Source organism: Ictidomys tridecemlineatus, chromosome 1 (genome assembly GCF_052094955.1).
Source record: "Ictidomys tridecemlineatus isolate mIctTri1 chromosome 1, mIctTri1.hap1, whole genome shotgun sequence".
Taxonomy (NCBI): Eukaryota; Metazoa; Chordata; class Mammalia; order Rodentia; family Sciuridae; genus Ictidomys; species Ictidomys tridecemlineatus.
In genome coordinates, this window is record NC_135477.1 from 120,455,188 (window position 1) to 120,473,782 (window position 18,595).

The following is an 18,595-nucleotide window of genomic DNA, read 5'->3' on the forward strand; positions in this document are numbered from 1 at the left end:
AAAACATGGCACAGGAATTGTCCAGAATAGTTTCATTGGGACCTTCTCCTAGAAGAGTAGATTATCTGACCAAAGAAAACCACCCAGTTTTGACCTCTAACTCAAAAACTAGCAAAGGCCTTGGGTATGTTTTTTCCTCAACTTGCAGAAGTGGAGTTTGAAGTTTTATTTGTGGCTTTATCCATTTGGTTTATCATTCTTGATGTTTTCACTTCCCTTCCAGCTGTATAATAGAAAGACTTAGAACAAATAGATCTCCAAAGTTCCTGGCAAAAATCACATTATGAAAGTCTTTCAGGACTGGGATTGTGGCTCAGTGGTAGAGCGCTCGCCTAGCTCATGCGGGGCCCAGGGTTCGATCCTCAGCACCACATATAATAATAAATAAAGGTATTATGTCCAACTACAACTAACTAAATAAATAAAATTTTTTTTAAAAAAGCCTTTCAACATTATTTAAAATATATATATATATGTTATATATGTGTATATGACAATGAATGGTTATATTCTAAAAATTGATGCATGGCCATAGAATATCTCAAGTTTATAGTATTACAATTCCAGGCTTCCCTGGGTGAATCCCAAGACAGTTTATCATTGTAAATTACTGCTTTGTTTTTTTCTTGCTACAATGACCCTCCTTTATAGAGAACAACAGGATTGAAGTGGCTTTCATACCTAACAACCACCGACTTAAAAAAAAAATAACAAACTTTATCAAAACATAAAGCTAAAGGTGCCACTGTTATGGAGAGGTGAGTGGGATACCTAAGAAACTTAGTTTCCTTAAGTTCTGCAGTACCCCTGATTTTAGGGGATACGCAGCAGTACTTCCTGAAGAAGAGACCAGATTCTCCTCTCCTCAAAGTGAGATCAGATGAATCTCTGGGTCTCTGTCCAAGAAGAGGGCTCCGAAGAACAGGAGCTTGTGGTGAAAACTCTAGCCACCATTTCCTCCCAGTGAAAAAGTCCCCTTCCTAATTGTCCTGTGGCCTTATTCTTTCAAAGACTCACAAGTGGGACCATGATAAATATGCCCAGTTGTTCATTTGGATAACAAGAAGCCTGGAAGCAAGGTCCTGTAACAGGACGGCAAGAGAAACAAGTCAGACTTAGGATAGGTCTGAACAAGGCAAGGCTAGTAGGGCCATGGGTTTCCTCAAGCAAGGGACCCAGCATAACATGCTCAAGAACTTTTTGTCACTTTTCTTTAGCTCTTTGTTTTCTAAGGTAATATAATTTTCCCACCCTCACCCCCAAGGGATGTAAGCTTTTATTTAACCATGTGATATGTAATTTATTTTGGCTATTTTTGCATGTTTTTTTTTTAGAAATCTCTTTGTTCCTAGTTGTAGTAACAATTGCTTTCTAAGCAGAGAGAACTTTTTGGCTTAGGGTACTGGATTTTGGAAGAGTTTCTGCTCATTCAGAATTAGAGGAAAGAGATCTCTCTTTTTCAGGGTCAGCTGCCAGCTTTCCTCAGAATCATACCTCCACTGTTGTCATATTAGCACTTTCCTCCATATTTCTGGAACTTAAGTAGGAAGAGCCACATTTTTTCCTGACAATGGAGATTCCACCTTAATTTTGCATATCTCCAGAGTGTTTCCAATATGTCAATCCAATATTGCTATCAACATTGATTTTCATTTACTTCAGTTCAAATCAGGTTATTTGGCACTTAGATTGACAGTGAGAAAATGTCACAATTGTTTAAAAGAGTAGGATATCCCCACCTTACAGCCAGCAGGTTGTCCAGTTGATTCCATCATCGTAAGCATCCTCTCCCATCCTGCTGACTCATCTCAACCTCTGTCAGTCTCTTGTGGAGACTAGCAGCACCTCCACCCTACCTTCACCTTCTGTCTCTGGTAATGGCACTAAGGGTGGGTCTATATTATCAGCATCCTAAATTTTACTAAGCCCCACTATCTTTTTATTTTCAAACAGGTGCTTAAAATACTCAAGGCACCAAGCTAAGCATTTTAACTAGGTTGTTTCATTTCATTCTTACTTCAGTCCTGTAAGGCATCATTATTACCTCCATTTGACAAATGATGGTGCTATAGTAGTATAATCATTCAGAAAGATTAACATGCTCAGGGTTCCACAGTCAGAATCCAAAGTCCAGTCAGGCCCAGTGTTATACATGTATAATCCCAGGGACCCAGGAATCTGAGGCAAGTTCCATGCCAGCCTCAGCAACTTAGCAACACCCTGTTCCAATAAATAAAAAAGACTCTGGCTGGGGTTGTGGTTCAGTGGTAGAGCGATTGCCTAGCATGTGTGAGGCACTAGGTTTGAATCTCTGCACCACAAATAAGTAAATAAAATAAAGATCCATCAACAACTAAAAAAAAAGACCTAAGGATTAGCTCAGTGGTAGAGTGCTCTCCTGGGCTCAATCCCCAATACTACACCAAAAAAAAAAAAAAAAAAAAAAGGTGTTTCCCCTCCCTCCCAAAAAATTCTGGTAGGCTGATTTCAAAGCACATCCATGTTCTCAGTAACCCTACTATATTGCCTTCCTCTGAAGTTTGGCCTCCACATCCTCTAATATGTAGTGTCTCCCAACTTTGACATCGTCTCATCTTATGGTATATTTAGCTGGATGGCTAAGCCGGTGTTCTCTGTACAAAGGAGGGTTTCTTTGCATAGCTCAAAAGCCACACTTCCTGTTTTAGAGGTTGATTCATGAATGAATCCACATTTTCATTTCTCCCTCCCTTTTATGGGGAAATGACTTAGAGCAGGTCTGAAGGGAACTGGCAAGTGGCCCTTCCAGGGCTCTCTACTGCTCTTGCTTGAAGTAAGCACAGCCCTGAGTACTGTCCTTGCCTCTTCCTACCCTTTCCATAACAACCTGAATAAAAGTTTCTGTGAATGAGGCTTTTGAACTCTGTCTCATTAAGTTTTTGGTTTCCTTCTGTCTCCCAGATTCTAACTCCAGAAAACACCCTTTCTTCCTTAGAGCAGACCTTCTATGTGAGTGAGGCAGTCTCCAGGAGAGGCTGTGAGTCTTTACAGATTCCCCAAACCTTTCTGTTTACCAACAATTGATCCAGGAATTGGGTCAGCCAGGGTCAGCCATGCACTTTCCAACTCAGAGTTCTGCTTGGGCTTTTTAAGTTTCTAGAGGCATTTTCCTGCACCATCTAAAATGCTGTTTCCCAGATGTTTCCTGGCCTCCAAGGAAAGGTCTAGAGTCTGTCACTCTCTAGGGGCTTCTTCCAAAAATAATATCTCAAATTCCTTGGGACATATTGTGGTTTAAAGGATTTGTGGCATCTTTATTTAATATTTATTTTTTAGCTTTAGGTGGACACAATATATTTTTATGAGGTGCTGAGGATCGAACCCAGTGCCTCACGCATGCCAGGCAAGCGCGCTATCACTTGAGCCATATCCCCAGCCCTGGACTGTGGAATCTTTTAGAACTCTTATCTGAAAAGTTGAACTCAAGCCCCTCATGATTTTTTTGTAACCTCTAAAACAGTGGTTCTCAAAGTGTGAACACTGGACTAAGAGCTAATGATTAGCAGCCCCTTGGAAATTGCTGGAAATACAAATTCTGGGATCCTATTCCATACCTAACAAACCAGAACCTCTGGGGCTGGTTTCCTTCAGTCACCAGGGGCAAGACACTTATATCAACACTTATATCTAAAAAAAAGGACTATTGCTCCCTGATGAAACAAGCCCTCCAGGTTATTCTCACACTTAAGTGTGAGAACTACTGCTCTTTTTTTTTTTTTTTTTGTAAAGAGAGAGAGAATTTTATTTATTTTTTAGTTTTTTCAGCGGATACAATATCTTTGTTTGTATATGGTGCTGAGGATTGAACCCGGGCCACACGCATGCCTGGCGAGCCCGCTACCGCTTGAGCCATATCTCCAGCCCCAACTGTTCTTTTTTAAAGTAAAGGTTCTTTGTCTCTTTTGAGACTTAGGTTTGAGAATCAAATGAAAGCTTGGTTCTCTCTCAGCTGTTTTTCAGAACTTGCTAAGGTCCAAGTTAAGAATTACTGCTCTGGAACTTAGAGTTTGTCCATCCCTCTCTGGCTACCACTACAAGAAGGGATAATTTGGTACTCTGTCTTATCATTGGTCTACTGTCGGATGTCACCAAGGACATGGATACCTGCACCAGATAGCACAGGGATAAGGGCTTGCTACTCCCTGTATGTAGCCCATAGACATTAAACAAAACCCAAATGTTCAGGCATGGGCTACAGGCCAGCAGTCTGAGACCACATAAAAAGTGACTCCTCCTGGAACTGGGAGCTGTATGTCATAGCAGAATGGGTAGAAACTGCTGAGCTGTCTGTGACAGTCCTGGCTTGTACAAATTAACTAGCCAGCACTTTTTCAGTGGTAAGTCCTAGTAGAGGAATTCCCAAGACAAGGTCTAGGCTTTGATTCCCTAGCTAAAAGTCTCTTGCATGGCACCTTCAAAAACTGTTTCCACCTGAGTAGCCATGTTTGTCTGGGGCATCAATGATTAGCTTTTCCTCCATGGTTCTTCTTGGGCCATGACAGAGCAATATCAATGGGAAAAGTCTTCTCTAAAAGCAGGGCCTCATAAGAAGGAGAATAACTGAAAAAAAGAGTGCCTAAAGCTGCAGAGCTTGGGCAGCCCTATGAATATGTCCCTCTGGCTGGTAGAACTGCTTCCTCATTCTGAGAGGTGGTCCAGGGAGAATGACCTATTTCTGTACTCTTGACTTCACACATCTGAACCGGAAGCTTAATTCCCTCACAAAACCCATTTCTCCCCCCATCTTAGTTCTCCCATTGCACTAAAGAGCACCACCATACACAAATTGCACAACCAAAAGCAAAGAGCTCATTCCAGACTCTAGTTTCCTTCAACACTTAATCTAAAATATAACCTAAAAAAAAAAAGCCAACCTCAGCAACTAAGTGAGGACTTAAGCAACTTAGTAAGATCCTGTCTCAAAATATAGTGTGTGTATGTATGTATATATAATATATATATAAAATTAAAAAATGAAATATAACCTGCACCTGGTCACATCCCCTCATATACACTACTGTGTGGTTCTCAAACTTCAACCTGTATCAGAATCTCCTGAAGGGCTTGTTAAAATACCTATTGCTTGCTGCATGAGCTGGGAGTGTATCTCAGTGATAGAACATTAAATAGCACATCTGAGGCCCTGGGCTCAATAACTCCCACCACTGCAAAGAATCGACTGTTGGGTCCATCCTGAGTTTCTGATGCAGCAGTTTTGAGGTGGAGTCTGAGAATTTGCATTTCTAACAAGGTGATGCTGTTGATCCAAGACCCCCGTCATATCCAGAATGTCCATTCATCCGACTTTGAAACCATCCTGGGTATGCCTGATGGCCCTGCTTAAGTATTTGTAGCAGTCCTGTTCACTTATACCTGTCCTTGTTTGGATGACAAATTATACAGTCACCCATTTTCTTACCTAAAGCCTCCTCACTGGTCTCTCTACTGCCATTCTTCACACAGTAGCCAGAGTGATCTTTTTAAAAATCTTAATTGTTTGGTGTGATTCTTCTGCTTGTCATCCATTAAGAATAAAGTCTAACTCTGCTATGGTTGCAAGGCTGTTACGATTTGGCCCAGCCTAACTTTCCAGCTTTCTCTCCTTCCTCTTATCTCCCTGTTAATTTTTCTCAAGCCATGCTGATTGCCTTTCCACTGCTTAAATGTATGGAGCCTGTTGTCACCTAAGGGCCATTGGCTTTGCTCTTTCCTCTTCTTGGAATGCACTTCCTCCAGATCCTCTTGTGGCTGGACCTTTTTCATGATCAAGCTTCAGCTCTTCAAAGAGGCTTTTCTGGACAGCCCGAACTGAAGGGGCCCCTTCCAGTCACTCTCGCTGCTCTGTCCAGTTTTCTTCATATAGCTCACCATGGTCCACATTGTCTGGCTCATGTTTTTTTTTTTTTTCTTTCTATTGATGGTCTGATGTTGAGGGTAGAATTCACTGTGGCATCCCCAGTGCCCAGTCAAGTCTGGCACACAGGAGGTACTCGGTAAACATCTGATGACTCAAGAACTTGACTCCAGTGAGTCCAGACCACTTCTGAGAGTCACCTGTCTCTGGGACTTGCTTCTTCATCCACTTTGAATGAGGATCTGTTGTGTTTTATCTCATCTCTGGCCTACACGTAGCATAGAAGAGAGACCCTGAACAAGAGGTGATTTTTCTCTGCCTGCTCCCAACCTCTTTAGCTTTCTCCATGTCCCTCTTCTATATAAACCTCAATATCTTCTCTCCCTAGCTATTTCATCTACAAAATAAAATGCTCTGGGGCAAGGACAAGTAACCCCGGACTCATTAGATAGCTTAATGCCCACCCAAACGTCAATACCCGCCCCAAATTACCACTAGTTGGGGCTCTGCCATTCAGCATGCACTTAGGGGCCCTTTAGGTCACTGGGCATATGATAGGCAGCATTTTCCTGGGCCTTTTGCTTGGTGAGCTGGGGACACTCACTCTCCTGAATCCACTGGTCGAGGAAAGGGAGGAGACTAGCTATTTGAGGGGCAATATACCCCATTTTCAAATATTGAGGATAGGAAACACATAGGGAAGCTGGACCTCCACAGAGCACCAGCACTCTTGGTGATACTTCACCAAATTCTAGTGTCTTTGCTCTTTGTTCTTCATCTCCTATCTTCCCCGCTTCCCAATGCTAGGAATCAAACCCAGAGCCTCATACATACTAAGCAAGCACCTTACCACTGAACTATACCCCCAACTCCCTTAGCTCCATTGTCAAATCTTTAAAATGGGAACCACCAACAACTTTCTAGGGATGAAGTAGAAAAAAGAGTCTTCTTCATCCTAAACTTGAGGAAGAAATGAGGCTCTTGGGCTCAACTGAGTTTAAAATAAAATTAGGACTCAAAATGGGGTAGAGAGGAAGAGCATGAAAAGAAGATTGCCTCTAGATAGGGAAGAGAGGTGGGAGGGAAAGGGAGGGAGAAGGGGAATTGCATGGAAGATGGAAGGAGACCCCCTTCGTTATACAGAATACATGTATGACGATGTGAGGGGAAAAAAAAAGAAGTGGGTCATATTAGATTGGGTAGAGAGAAGTGATGGGAGGGGAGGGGAGAGGAAGGGGAGAATGGAAGGACAGTAGAATAAAATAGTCATTATTATTGCTGTGTGTATATACGTGACTGCATGACCAATGTGATTCTGCAACCTGTACACTCAGAAAAATGAGAAATTATATCCCATCTGATTCAAGCGTATGTACTGTCATGTGTAACTAATTAAAATAAATAAAAAACTAAATAAATAAAATTAGGCTTCTTGATAAATTTAGGGCTATGGCATGTGAATTAAAAAAGCAAAGTCATCTAGCAATAGGAGATAGAACTTGAGGATTTCCAAGCAGCTCTCCAAAAAATGAGTCTGAGTACCAGACTGCTACTCAGTGGGCAGGGGATGAAACAGGTGGGTACCGACTGGAAGACCATTTCATCACTCTGGAGGACTTCCAAGACTTTTGTCTGAGTCCTGCCTGGTATTTTGGGAAGGAGCAGCAGGAGTAAGTTAAAAGTATTAGGTTTGAAATCAGGTCTTGGTGCAAAACCAGGCTTTATCACTCACTAGCTCCTATGACCTTAAGCTACTCAACTGAATGTCTCCTAGTCTCAATTTCCTGATCTTTAAATGAGATAATAAGAGTGCCTACCTTATTTGATTGTTGGAAAGATTAAGTGAAATAACTTGTCAAGAGTTTATAGCACAGTGCTTGGCACAAATAATGTTTAATAAATGCTACTATTATCATCATTATCCTTCTCCTCATTATTATTGGTAAAAAGGGAGTCCCATGTGGAAGGCGGATAATAGTTAAGGATATAGCTTCCAGTAGCCTCCACTTGCCAGTAGATAATGAAAAGACCAGGTGTCTCTCCAGGATGATCAGCTAAATCTTCATCCATCTGGAAGAAGAGAGACCCATTCTGATTATTTCACAGTGTACCTTTGGATCTATCCTCATTTTTCTCCTTCCTGCCAAGGAAGACCCAGTCTATGGTTCTGACTTCATAGATCTGGTTGTATACAGGATCAGATTTATTTTTGGCTTGTCACTTTGTATCTGTGTTCCAGGTCTGTTTCAGAGGTGCCTGAGGTTTTCAGGAGGAGTGTGAAAAACAAAATGTGGTCATGGTCCAGGGGCTTTACTTTCTTCTGGCTACAAGCAATAAATCTGCCATCTGCCAAAGACATGGGACAACTAGAGGTCAATGCTACATATTAATTCACCTGTTGGACATCTAAGAGCAGTTAATCAGCCCCAGGAAATAGTTCCAGATTAAGAAAAGGAGTGATCTGTGTTGATAGGAACTCTGAAGCAAGGACTTCCAGGGTATGTAAAGCTCCTGAAATTTTACACATGATCAGACCTATAATGTGCAATGAACATTTTTCTGAGAACAGAATCCATAGTTTTCATCAAAACTCTCAAGGGAAGCCACATCTCACAGAAGTTCAAAATCACTGGTTGCACTCCGAAAACAGAGATAGAACCCTCCTCCTGGGGGGTCTCTGTGAGTCCTCATCCTTCAGCCTGGCTGATTGGCAAGACTATTAGTAAAAAGGGCCTGGAAGCAGGGTTGCTTGGGCATCAAGGAAGGAGAGCTACTCTCCTCATTGGCTGGCTGAAGTCTCCTGTATCCATGTGGAAAGTTAGGGGTTGTAAGCTAACTGTCTCCTAGTTTTCTGAAAAATAGGAGTTAAACGATTAGAAGGCTCTCTAAACTGCCATATTTTGTGCCAGATGAGTGGACTACTCTGGTATCACCTCAGAGGTGAGAGGCAGGTTTGCTAGGTGTGTGGTGATGGGGGGTAGGGGTGCAGAGCTCTCTTCATGCTGCCCTCACTTGAATACATGGTGCATAGTTGGTACTCAGCCACTGTTATATTTTGATATTAAGGAGTTGTTTCCTTCTGTAGACATTGAATCTATGCTCCTTGGTCCATTTTGTAAAATTTCCCAAAGGCCAGTGGCCTCTGGAGCCTTGGCCATATCCCCAACTGCACTTATTTACTCCTTACTCTTTACCCTCAAAATCCTGAAACATCTCGGAAAGGCAAATTAGGGCCTGTGGGATTCTCTGATGCTTCTTGGAATATAATTCCATCATTAAGGCTGAGCGCCAATTCTGGCCAGTCGTGGTGCTGTCTCCTGCTTTTTCGGTGCACTTTGTCTTTGTTGCTCCTCTTGTTCGTGTTAGAAAATGGCATCTACCTTCCTTCCTAAGAATTTTTTGCTTCTTCTCAAACCCGAGGTCCATGGACTCAACCCGGCTTACCAATTAGCATAAAATACCACAAAATTTCCTAAGACTTGCATATGGCTGTCATCCTACCTGAATCAGGCAGACATCCTCTGAGCTCAGAGTCAGCTCACAAATGGGAATATGGGGTGACAGTAGCTGAGCAGGGTGGTTGCCTGGCTTTCCCAAGAGCAGATCCTGATCCTCTTAGGGTGACTTGGCTGATATAATTCTTCACAGAATTTGCTTTGGGAACCTGTGTCAGAGTGTTCTCTAGACATAAAACAGTAAAGTCTCCAAGACATAGGCCTCTGACTCGGAGCTGTCACACCATACAAGGCACCTTATCCACCTAAGAATATGGGCACATCCATCATCACTACCACTGTGGGGTCAGCAGGGGTTGTCTCCCAGAAGAGAACAGAATAGAGGGGTCTCATGGAGATGATTAAAGCCTACACAGGGTGACAGAATCCTCTTTATGCAGGAGAAATGAGGTCTTGGGAGGAGCTCCTGTGCCACATCTACTCTATGAAAGATGCATCCAAGGACTGGAGATGCTGTCTACTGAAGCAGTCCCTCCTTCTGATTCCTGTCTGAGGCCAGCAAAATTCCTTTTATTCCTTCCGTCTTGGTTTACCTCCTCCTCTCCTACATCCTGCTCCATTTAGCCCATTTATCTTCAGCTGGCTCTTGATAACTATGACTTGAGTTAGCTCTTGATCGCAGGGCTCTAGAGACGATGGACAATGAACTACAACTACCTTTTGGTATTTATTTACCTACTCCTGAACCCTGACTTACACAGGGAATTGTGAGGAAGCAGACAGGCCTCCAAGGCCATCTTATCTCACAATCTGATCCCTAGCAGAATGAGCCACCCCTCACTTCAGACTGACTGACTTTTTTTTTTTAACCTTTATTAATGGTGTCTTGGGTTGTAAGAAGTTTTTTATTTTGATGTCATCAAAATGTGTTATTCCTCTCCTTTATGGCTTGTTATTTTATGGCTTTTAAAGAAGGCTTCCCTATCTATAAATAATAATCATATTTCTATTTTCTTGTGTTTCTTTTAGGGTTGTATTTGTGTTGGTTCTTTAACCCATCTTGAATTTATTTCATAATAAATGGTGTGGATTAGGAATCTAATTTTTTTCCCCAGACAGTTGCATGCTGCCCGGCATTATTTATTCTGTAGACCATCCTCTTCCCCAGTGTCTTGAAACACTACCCTTCTCATATTCAAAATTCTCATAAAGGCAGGCGCTGTGGCACACACCTGTAATTCCAGCAGCTCAGGTGATTAAGGCAAGAGGTTCTGAAGTTCAAAGACAGCCTCAGCTATTTAGTGAGACCTTAAGCAACTCAGCAAGTCTCTGTCTCTAAATAAAATATAAAAAAGGGGCTGGGATGTGGCTCAGTGTTTAAGTATCCCTGAGTTCAATCCCCCGTACCAAAAAAGAAAAACAAACAAACACTAAAACCAAACACCTCTCATATATTCAGTACTGTTTCTTGATTCTGTTTTTTTTTTAACTTTTTTTTATATTCTTGAACCCATATCACACCATTTTCATTGTTGTAGCTTTTGGATGCTATTTCATACAAAGCTTCATTGTTTCCACCCCCTACAAATCATTTTTCTGTCCTTCCATATTTTTTCATTCCAGATCCACTTTCTAATCAGCTTATCAAATTTCATTTAGCATGTCTTATTGGAATTTTGGTTGGGATTTTATTGATTATATTGATATTGAGACTTTTCATCCAGAAACAGAATGTCTCAGCTGTATTCTTAAAGGCACCCTCAGGGGAGACATTCTCTATTCTCCTGACTCTGGAGTCCCTCAGGAGTGGGCTGGTGCCCTGAACCACCAGATCCTTGTATTTCTCTGTCCTATAATCAGAGCTTACTCATTCCCTCATCCTACCTAGAGATAGATTAAACAGTTGGGCATTTGCTTTTGCTTAGGAATTCTGAGCTTTATCTTTCCAAGACCCAAAAGAACTCCAGAGAGATTGTTCTGTCTCTCTTCTCCCCTGCTCTTACAGCTCAGTCTCAATCTCCCTTCTCATCTTGCTCCTTTAGAAATTCTAATATTTCAGATCTGGAATAGGTCAATCTAGCATTTCCTTCAATCTAGACTTCCCTGAGAATCTGGTTGACCTCAACATAACCCTTCATTCAGATCTTCTCTCTTCATATTATTCTGTATCATTTCTGAGCTCTATATGAGCTGATATCTTGGAAAAAGAAGAGTGCTCACCAAGTATTTTGGGGGAATAGCAGTGTTGGTGATTCTATGCCAACTGCCAATAAGCAAAAAGAACTCATGACCCCAGATTTGTCAATCCTAGCCTATGACTCTGCTTACCAGCCTGAACTCCACAAAGCATCTAGGAATTCCTAGCCTTTTTTTTTTTTCCTGTTCAGTATTGGGGACAGAACCCAGTGTCTTACGCATGCTAAGCAAGTGTTCTACCACTGAGCTACATCTGCAGCCCCTAGCTATTATTGATCCCCAACTTTGCTAGGTACACCGATGTCAGAGATAGGCTTTTACATCAGACTGAATGACAAAGGCCTAGGGGTGAAGCAAGAAGAACCTAGCCCATCTGCTCAAATCTCTTTCTGGACTAGCAGCATCCATTGTTTTCATTGCCAGTATGAAAGTCAAAAGAGCCAGAACTAAAGTTGCATAGGCTCTCAGACCAGGTGTGGCAGCCAGGTAGTAGGAAAAAGGAGCCCAACATAGAGTTGAGGTCCCTCAGAAAAGCTGAATGTGTTCAGGCCACGTACAGTAGCAATGCAAAGACATAGGCAGTTTGCCCAAAGCCTTTGGTTACATACCTTGGCACTCAGGCCACAGAGTCCTGACATCCATACATGTTTTGCCCAGCTTTTTTTTGCATTTATTTACCTCTCCCTGCACCACTAAATATTCCACCTGGCCTTAATAGATCTTCTTCACCTAATACTTATCCAGGGGATAATATTTCATGGAAGGACTATGGAATTTATGAGAGTAAATGGTAAGTTACTCTAACTTAAGACTATTACAGAAATGATTCCTAGACATTTGGATTTCAAAGGACAGAATGAACTACTCAGCAAAGTGAACCAATTTCAGGGACAAGGAATCTGCTACAGTGGCTGAAAATTCTAGTAATACAAACAGAGCTACATCATTTGATTCTTTGAGATCTCCCTTCCAAAGAAAACATGGTGCAAAAATTATTCTCCCCAGCCAGTCCCCACCCCACCCCCAAGTCGCTCAAGACCCAGCCAGCTACCCAGTCTTACATGTCTAAATCTGAAATTAAAGTCCCAGGCAGGGAGAGGGATTGTCACAAGTAATTGCAACATCCCACAAGAATTTGGGAGTTAAAGGGAGCCAAACCTGGGCCTTTTCCAAAGCTTGCACGTCTGAGCTTTTTGAGAACCACATTTGATCCTTCCAAAATATTAGATGTAAATGTTTTGTCTTGTGCCTGCTTGACAGTTCTAGAGGACTCTGCATGGCTCCTGCTAACCCATCATAGTGACAGGTGCATGTTTCCCTGGGAGAGGACAGAGTGAGAAACTGCCTGCCTTACACCACAGTTGGGCTTCATCCTGAGCCATGCTTTGGACACTGCTCAGAAGAGGATGGGGCTCTGAGAGGGGACGGGTCCCACATGGCTGCAGAGATGGACCTGGATAAAAGAAGGGGCACAGGCATCCTGCCTCAGCTTTATGTCCTTCTTCAGCAATTTATACACTCATTTACTCTACCCTTACCCAGCCCTTACCTCATTTTATTTCTACAGGTCATTTTCATAGACACTATTTTGAGATGATGTTCTTCCTTTTTATATATAGAAAAAAAAGCCATCTTAAAACCAACTGCAGTGGCAATGCCTGTAAGCCCAATGACTCAGAAGGCTGAAGCAGGAGGACCCCAAGTTCAAGGCCTGCCTGGGCAACTTAGACCCTATCTCACTAATAAAAATAAAAAAGTAAAGGGCTGGTGATATAGCTCAGTGTAGAACACTTGCCTAGCCTATGCAAGACCCTGGGTGCAATCCCTAGTAGCAAGGAAAAACTAAACCATCTTTAAAAATAAACAAAAACACAGTAGCTATTCTGAGTATGTCTCAAGATAGCTGAGCATGATAAGGGGTATATATCATAATTGTTGGTAGTTATGAGCTACATTCTATCATCATCATCAAAATCATAGAATATCAACCATTTATTGAGCTCTTACTTTGTATAAGGAAGTGGGAAGCATTTTACAGTTTTTGTAAATCTTCCCAGTCCCCTTTCAAAACCAATATTCCTATCTCTTCATCTCACAGAGAAGGGACCAAGCCTGGCGAAGTTAAGTAGCCTGCACCAGGTCTTGAGTTGGTCAGAGGGTCTAGGACATTGCCATGGCTTTTTTTTCTTCCTGAAAGAGCCGAAAGCAAGGCACCTTCTGCCAGCTCCAAGAGTCCAAAACTACCAGGCACAGTTGGAAGGAGCATTCACACCAGGTCTTTTCTGTGGCTCTCAGGCCTCCCCCAGCCAACCCAGCACCATCAGGGAGTGATTCCTCAGGGATGAGGTCGGAGGCCAGGTTCTTAGACAACCCTAATGCTGTCACAGACATGTAGTACCTCCGGGGCATCTAATCCCCGTTTCTCTCCTCCAATTCTGCAGGGCTTCAGGAGCAAGGCTTTCTCTGAGAGGCAGGATTATTCGTTTTCAACATCATTCTGACCCTAGCTTCAAAGAACTTGAAGAAAGCTAGAGAAGACCACAGTAGATTTTCTCCTTGGATAACAAGAGTCTGATTAACCCTCAGCCCAATTTCTTTTCAGTTCAACCTAATGAATCTCTGTTGCCTTTTCAGATTTACATGACAGGTTTATTTCATTATCCAGAGGTAAGTCAAAGTACATCTTGTCCTCAAAGTCAATTAATATTTACTGAGCCACCACTGCCAGGCATGGTTGAAAGGGGTGTTCACATTCCCTTTCCTGTGGGTCTCAGGCCTTCCCCCAGATGACCCAGAATCATCAGGATATGATGCTTTAAGGATGGAGTTGAAGTGGAGATGAGTGACACCAAACCTGATCCATGTTCTCTGTATCGGCTTAGGGAACAGTATTCAACCCCTTGTGCCTGTCTTGGGCTGGGAGCCAGAGCCAGCCAAGGAATCTGGCTGTTGGGCTCTTAGCTCCTTTAAGGAACAGATCAGGTCCTGAGAACCTAGCTTGCTTGACCACAGTGTCTGACACAAAGTAGAAACTTATAAACTGATGGCTATGTTTACAACTTTTAAAAAGGAGTGGCAGAGAAAGGTGGCTGAGAGATCAAGTTTCCCTCTGGGGCCTGTTCTGAGAGAGAGGGGGATAATGGAAGCAGATGCTACAGGTGTCACAAGCCTTTAGGAGCACCCACATAAACAGCATATATGAAAAAATGAGACAAGTGTCTCCCTACGTTCACCTAGGCCCCTTATGGAAGAGGAAGAAGGGAGTGGCTGACTCTGGAGGAATTCAACCAAAGCAAGTGTAAATGGATTCTCATTTGGCTGTAGTTTGACTGATAAGGAAAGAAAACCTGACCTGGGCAAGGAGCATGGGCCTGTGTGGTCCCCTCCTAGGCCAGAGCGCTTTCCCTCCTTCCCTCGCACCTGTTCCTACACACACACATCCCGGAAGGCCACCCCACTCCTACCCAGAAGACTATTGACTCTGCCTCCTTTTCCTGGAGGTGTTTCCTAGGGCTTCAGCCTGAGAACCCACTCTGAGTTTGTTCCATCTGTACAATACCAGAGGCTGTGTGGGAAGGGATCTCCCCAATTACCTTAAATGACTTTGATAGGGAAAATGGAATGAGGAATGGGGCAGAAACTGACAGCCAGCCAGCTCCTGCCAGCCCTGGTGGACCTGAGATTCAGAGGCCCTGCGCCCCCTACTGGTCCCTCTTTTGTCTTCCTCTCCCGGAGGCTTCCGGAGCCTGCCTTCTCACCCCAGAGACCTGCTTCACTCTTTTTAATCCTTTGCCTTTGGAACTAGCCTGGAGCTGCTCCCTCCTCAAACCATGACCTAGGCTTCCTCCTTCCTGACAAAAACCTAACCCAGTCCTTTGAAGAAGCTGGGGACACCTGCACTGGCATTGCTTAGGTATCAGTGCCACCTGAGGAAAACTTGACCTGGGCAAGGAGCATGGGCCTGTGTGGTCCCCTCCTAGGCCAGAAGCCCTTTCCCTCCTTCCCTGGCACCTGTTCCTGCACACACAGCCTCACTTCCTTTCCCCACCTCAGCCTGCACTCAGATCTGCCAGGTCTGTGCTGCTGCTGCCTTCCAGAGCAGCTTCCAACCTCCAGTTCTTCCTCTTCCCCTCTCTCCCACTGAAGAAACATACCCTTACAGGGCCCCTGGGGTCCACCAGCCTTGCCCTCCCACACCAGCCTCCACTGCACTCCAGACTTGGCCAAGAATACTCTCCTTTTCTCTTTCCAAATCTTGTCCACTTAGCAAGTTCTGATAGCTCCAGTGTTTACAACCCATCCCATCCCATCCCCAGTGTGCCCTCCCCTGAGGCTCCTGCTGCCAGGCCACTAGCTGTGCCCATCATCTCCTGAGTGTGTTTTTCTTCTGAGATTGAAACACCCAGAGGTCAAGATCTTTACCTTCCATAAGGCCCGGGGCAGTGCCAGACTCCTCGTGAGCACTAAAGGGACCATTTTGAATGCTGTTCTTCTCCCAAAGAAACCTCCTGGCACCACCTCAGAGCTCTCCCAGGCGTGGCAGGCCTGGGGTGAGGCTGGGTGGGCCAAGGCTGCTATTGTCAGGTCACTGCGGAAGGAATGGAGATATGGGCATATTTTCCAGAAAGGGTGAGAACGGGAACGAGGCTTCTATTTCCAGGGAGACTTGGTGAGGGGAGGGAGGACCACTCAGATATGAGATCCCCGTGTCAATCACCACGCTAGTGGAGAAGCTCGCAAGGATTTGGAGGATATGATGCAGAGGAAACCTCAGATCTCACAGTCGCTTTGTTTCATCCACTCCCCCCATTCCTTCCTAAGCCCGCTTTCCTCTCGGGTTCCCAGCCCCAGGCAGATTCTTGCGTGACCTCGGGCGGCGCCCAGTGCTGCTGTGGACAGCTCATTCCGCCGCGGCGGTGTTGCCCAGCTTGTCCCAGCGCCGCCAGGGGGCGAATGGGGTGTCTGCCGGCTCCTCGGGTGCTGGGCGCGCCCGCACTGCGCTCGGGAGAGGCCGGGCAGAGGGGGACGCTTCCCCGCGCCGCCGCAGCCCCGCCCTCAGGCCAGCTCCGTGGCTCTGCGCGCCCAGGCCTGGGACAGAGATATAGCGGTGCCGCGCCCGTACAGGTGGCTGGGCTGCCCGCGAGCCCAGCAGCGCGCATAGGATGCTGCCCCCAAGGACTCACCATTCTCCCTTCCCGCCCCACTGGTCCTCTCGGCCTCTCCGGCTCTGCTCTGGCAGCCGCCCGGCTTTCGGGCAGATGGTTAAGTAGGCCGCACCCAGGGCGCAGAGAACCGAGGACGCTGGAATTTAAGGAGGAGCGAAGAAGGATCAGCCCTGTTTCCCGCTTTTTCCCCAGGCACCTCTGAAGAGGGTGCGCGGCTGCTCTCCAAGTCCTCGGGCTCCGAGCTGGGCCGGGTACGGGGCCTCCGGACAGCACGCGCACACCACACGCTGGGCACCTGTTAGATCGGGGGCCCTACCTGCTGGGGCCTCAGCTTGGCCTCCTGATACAGGCACCTGGGCGGCAGTCGTAGGCTAAAGTGACCACATCTGGCTTCAGGTTGTAAAGGAAATCAAAATGAGAAAGAGAGAAAGAAAGTAAGTTTATTGCATGTGTGAGCCCCTCTCTGGGTCAGCTCTCCGGAGGACTCTATTTGGGTAAGCCTCTCAGGCCTGCCAAACACCTGCATGGCTCAGGACAGAGACCTGCTTCCCAGCCTTAGCATTGCTGGGGATCATTCCACTTGATAATATGCTGTTACCATAGAGAAATACTCTATTATTTGAATCCCAAGTCAACCTTTATGAAAACTGCCAAAGTGGCTGATAAACTTTTTTGTGTTTTAAAAAAACATAAAGAAGTTCTCTGTGTGTCCACACACTATCCTGTATCCATTTTAGGTACTTCTATCTTTGAAGAAATGCTTCTCTACCAAACATTTAAAATTTTTTAAAAATCAGTTTATGTGTAGTTTAAAAGAGAGTCCTTGAAACAACACCTCTCTGCTTGCCTGCTAGTCAGTCACTAACATTTAATTTTGTTTTGGTTTAGTTAAATTGGGGGGTTTTGCAACCCCTCGAGCTAAAGATTAAATTAATTCTCAAGTGGCATACAAGCTGTGGTTTCAAATCCTAACATTTAGCACAGGGTTGCCTCTCTGTCCATCCTGGTTCTGATTCATAGCTGGCCAGATAGACACTCAAATCCTTGCTGGAGTGGGTCCTGGATGAGTGCACTCCACTGCCCACCGGGATGTCCACAAGACAGGACCTAAGTGGCTTTCATGCTCTGAGATGCCATTCTGGATTGGAAACTCCAGACCTCAAATCTATTTAGAACTGGGCCCTGAGCTCCAGGAGATCCTACCTCCTCAGTTCTTCCAGATGTGGATGATGAGCCCCATAATTGATCCCATGGTCAGAGACGTTGGGGAACTCCAACCCTGAGAAGAGCATCACCTCCCAGGACACAGTGCTATTGCTCTGCTGCTAGTGCAGGGGATCTATTCCAAGCACAGCACAAGTTCCTACACTGTTCTCATTGTCCTTCAGTTCCCCAGATGTGTCTGAGACTTCCTGTCTGTGCAAAGGCAAGGGATAACCTGAAGGTCAGAGCCCCGTCTGACCTCAAGACTCTCAGGTCTAAAGAGTGGCACTTGTGGGAGCTCTGTACTCAATCTCCACCCTCAGGAGGCTTCAGTGATGTGAATGATACAGTCCTTGAGACCATGTCCTCTGGTCCTGCCCTAGATTTCTACCCCCACACAGCAGCCTACCTGGAAGAGCACCTGCAGTTCCACCCAACTGAGGCCTCACCTTTTTGAGTCAGCACTGCCTTCTGCCTTCTCAGCTCCTCTGGGAACCCCTTTGTTCCCAGGACTACCTAGAGGAGAAGCCATGTCCTCACTGCCTGAAAGGTAGATAGATAAGACTCTCAATAACACATCTGCAAAGGTGTCTCTTAGCTCACCTTTAATCTCAGTCTTCCATCCCACATGATTGAGTGGGGTTTTATGCCAGGCACGGGGCCAGGGGTCGGGGAGTCAAAAA

The 18,595-nt window shown here is 44.8% G+C and overlaps 1 protein-coding gene across 4 annotated transcripts in view; it reads left to right on the forward strand.

Annotated features, from left to right (window-relative positions):
- The window catches only part of LOC120885432 (transcriptional activator protein Pur-alpha), a 51,991-nt gene that overhangs the window by 22,273 nt on the left and 11,123 nt on the right, over window positions 1-18,595 (forward strand). The window contains exon 1 of one of the 4 annotated variants that reach the window (XR_005728051.2): window positions 8,401-14,211. The exons of 2 other annotated variants lie outside the window; for them this stretch is intronic. The gene's annotated coding sequence lies outside the window, so the exon portion shown is untranslated. One more of the 4 variants, XR_005728048.2, reaches the window with a different exon arrangement.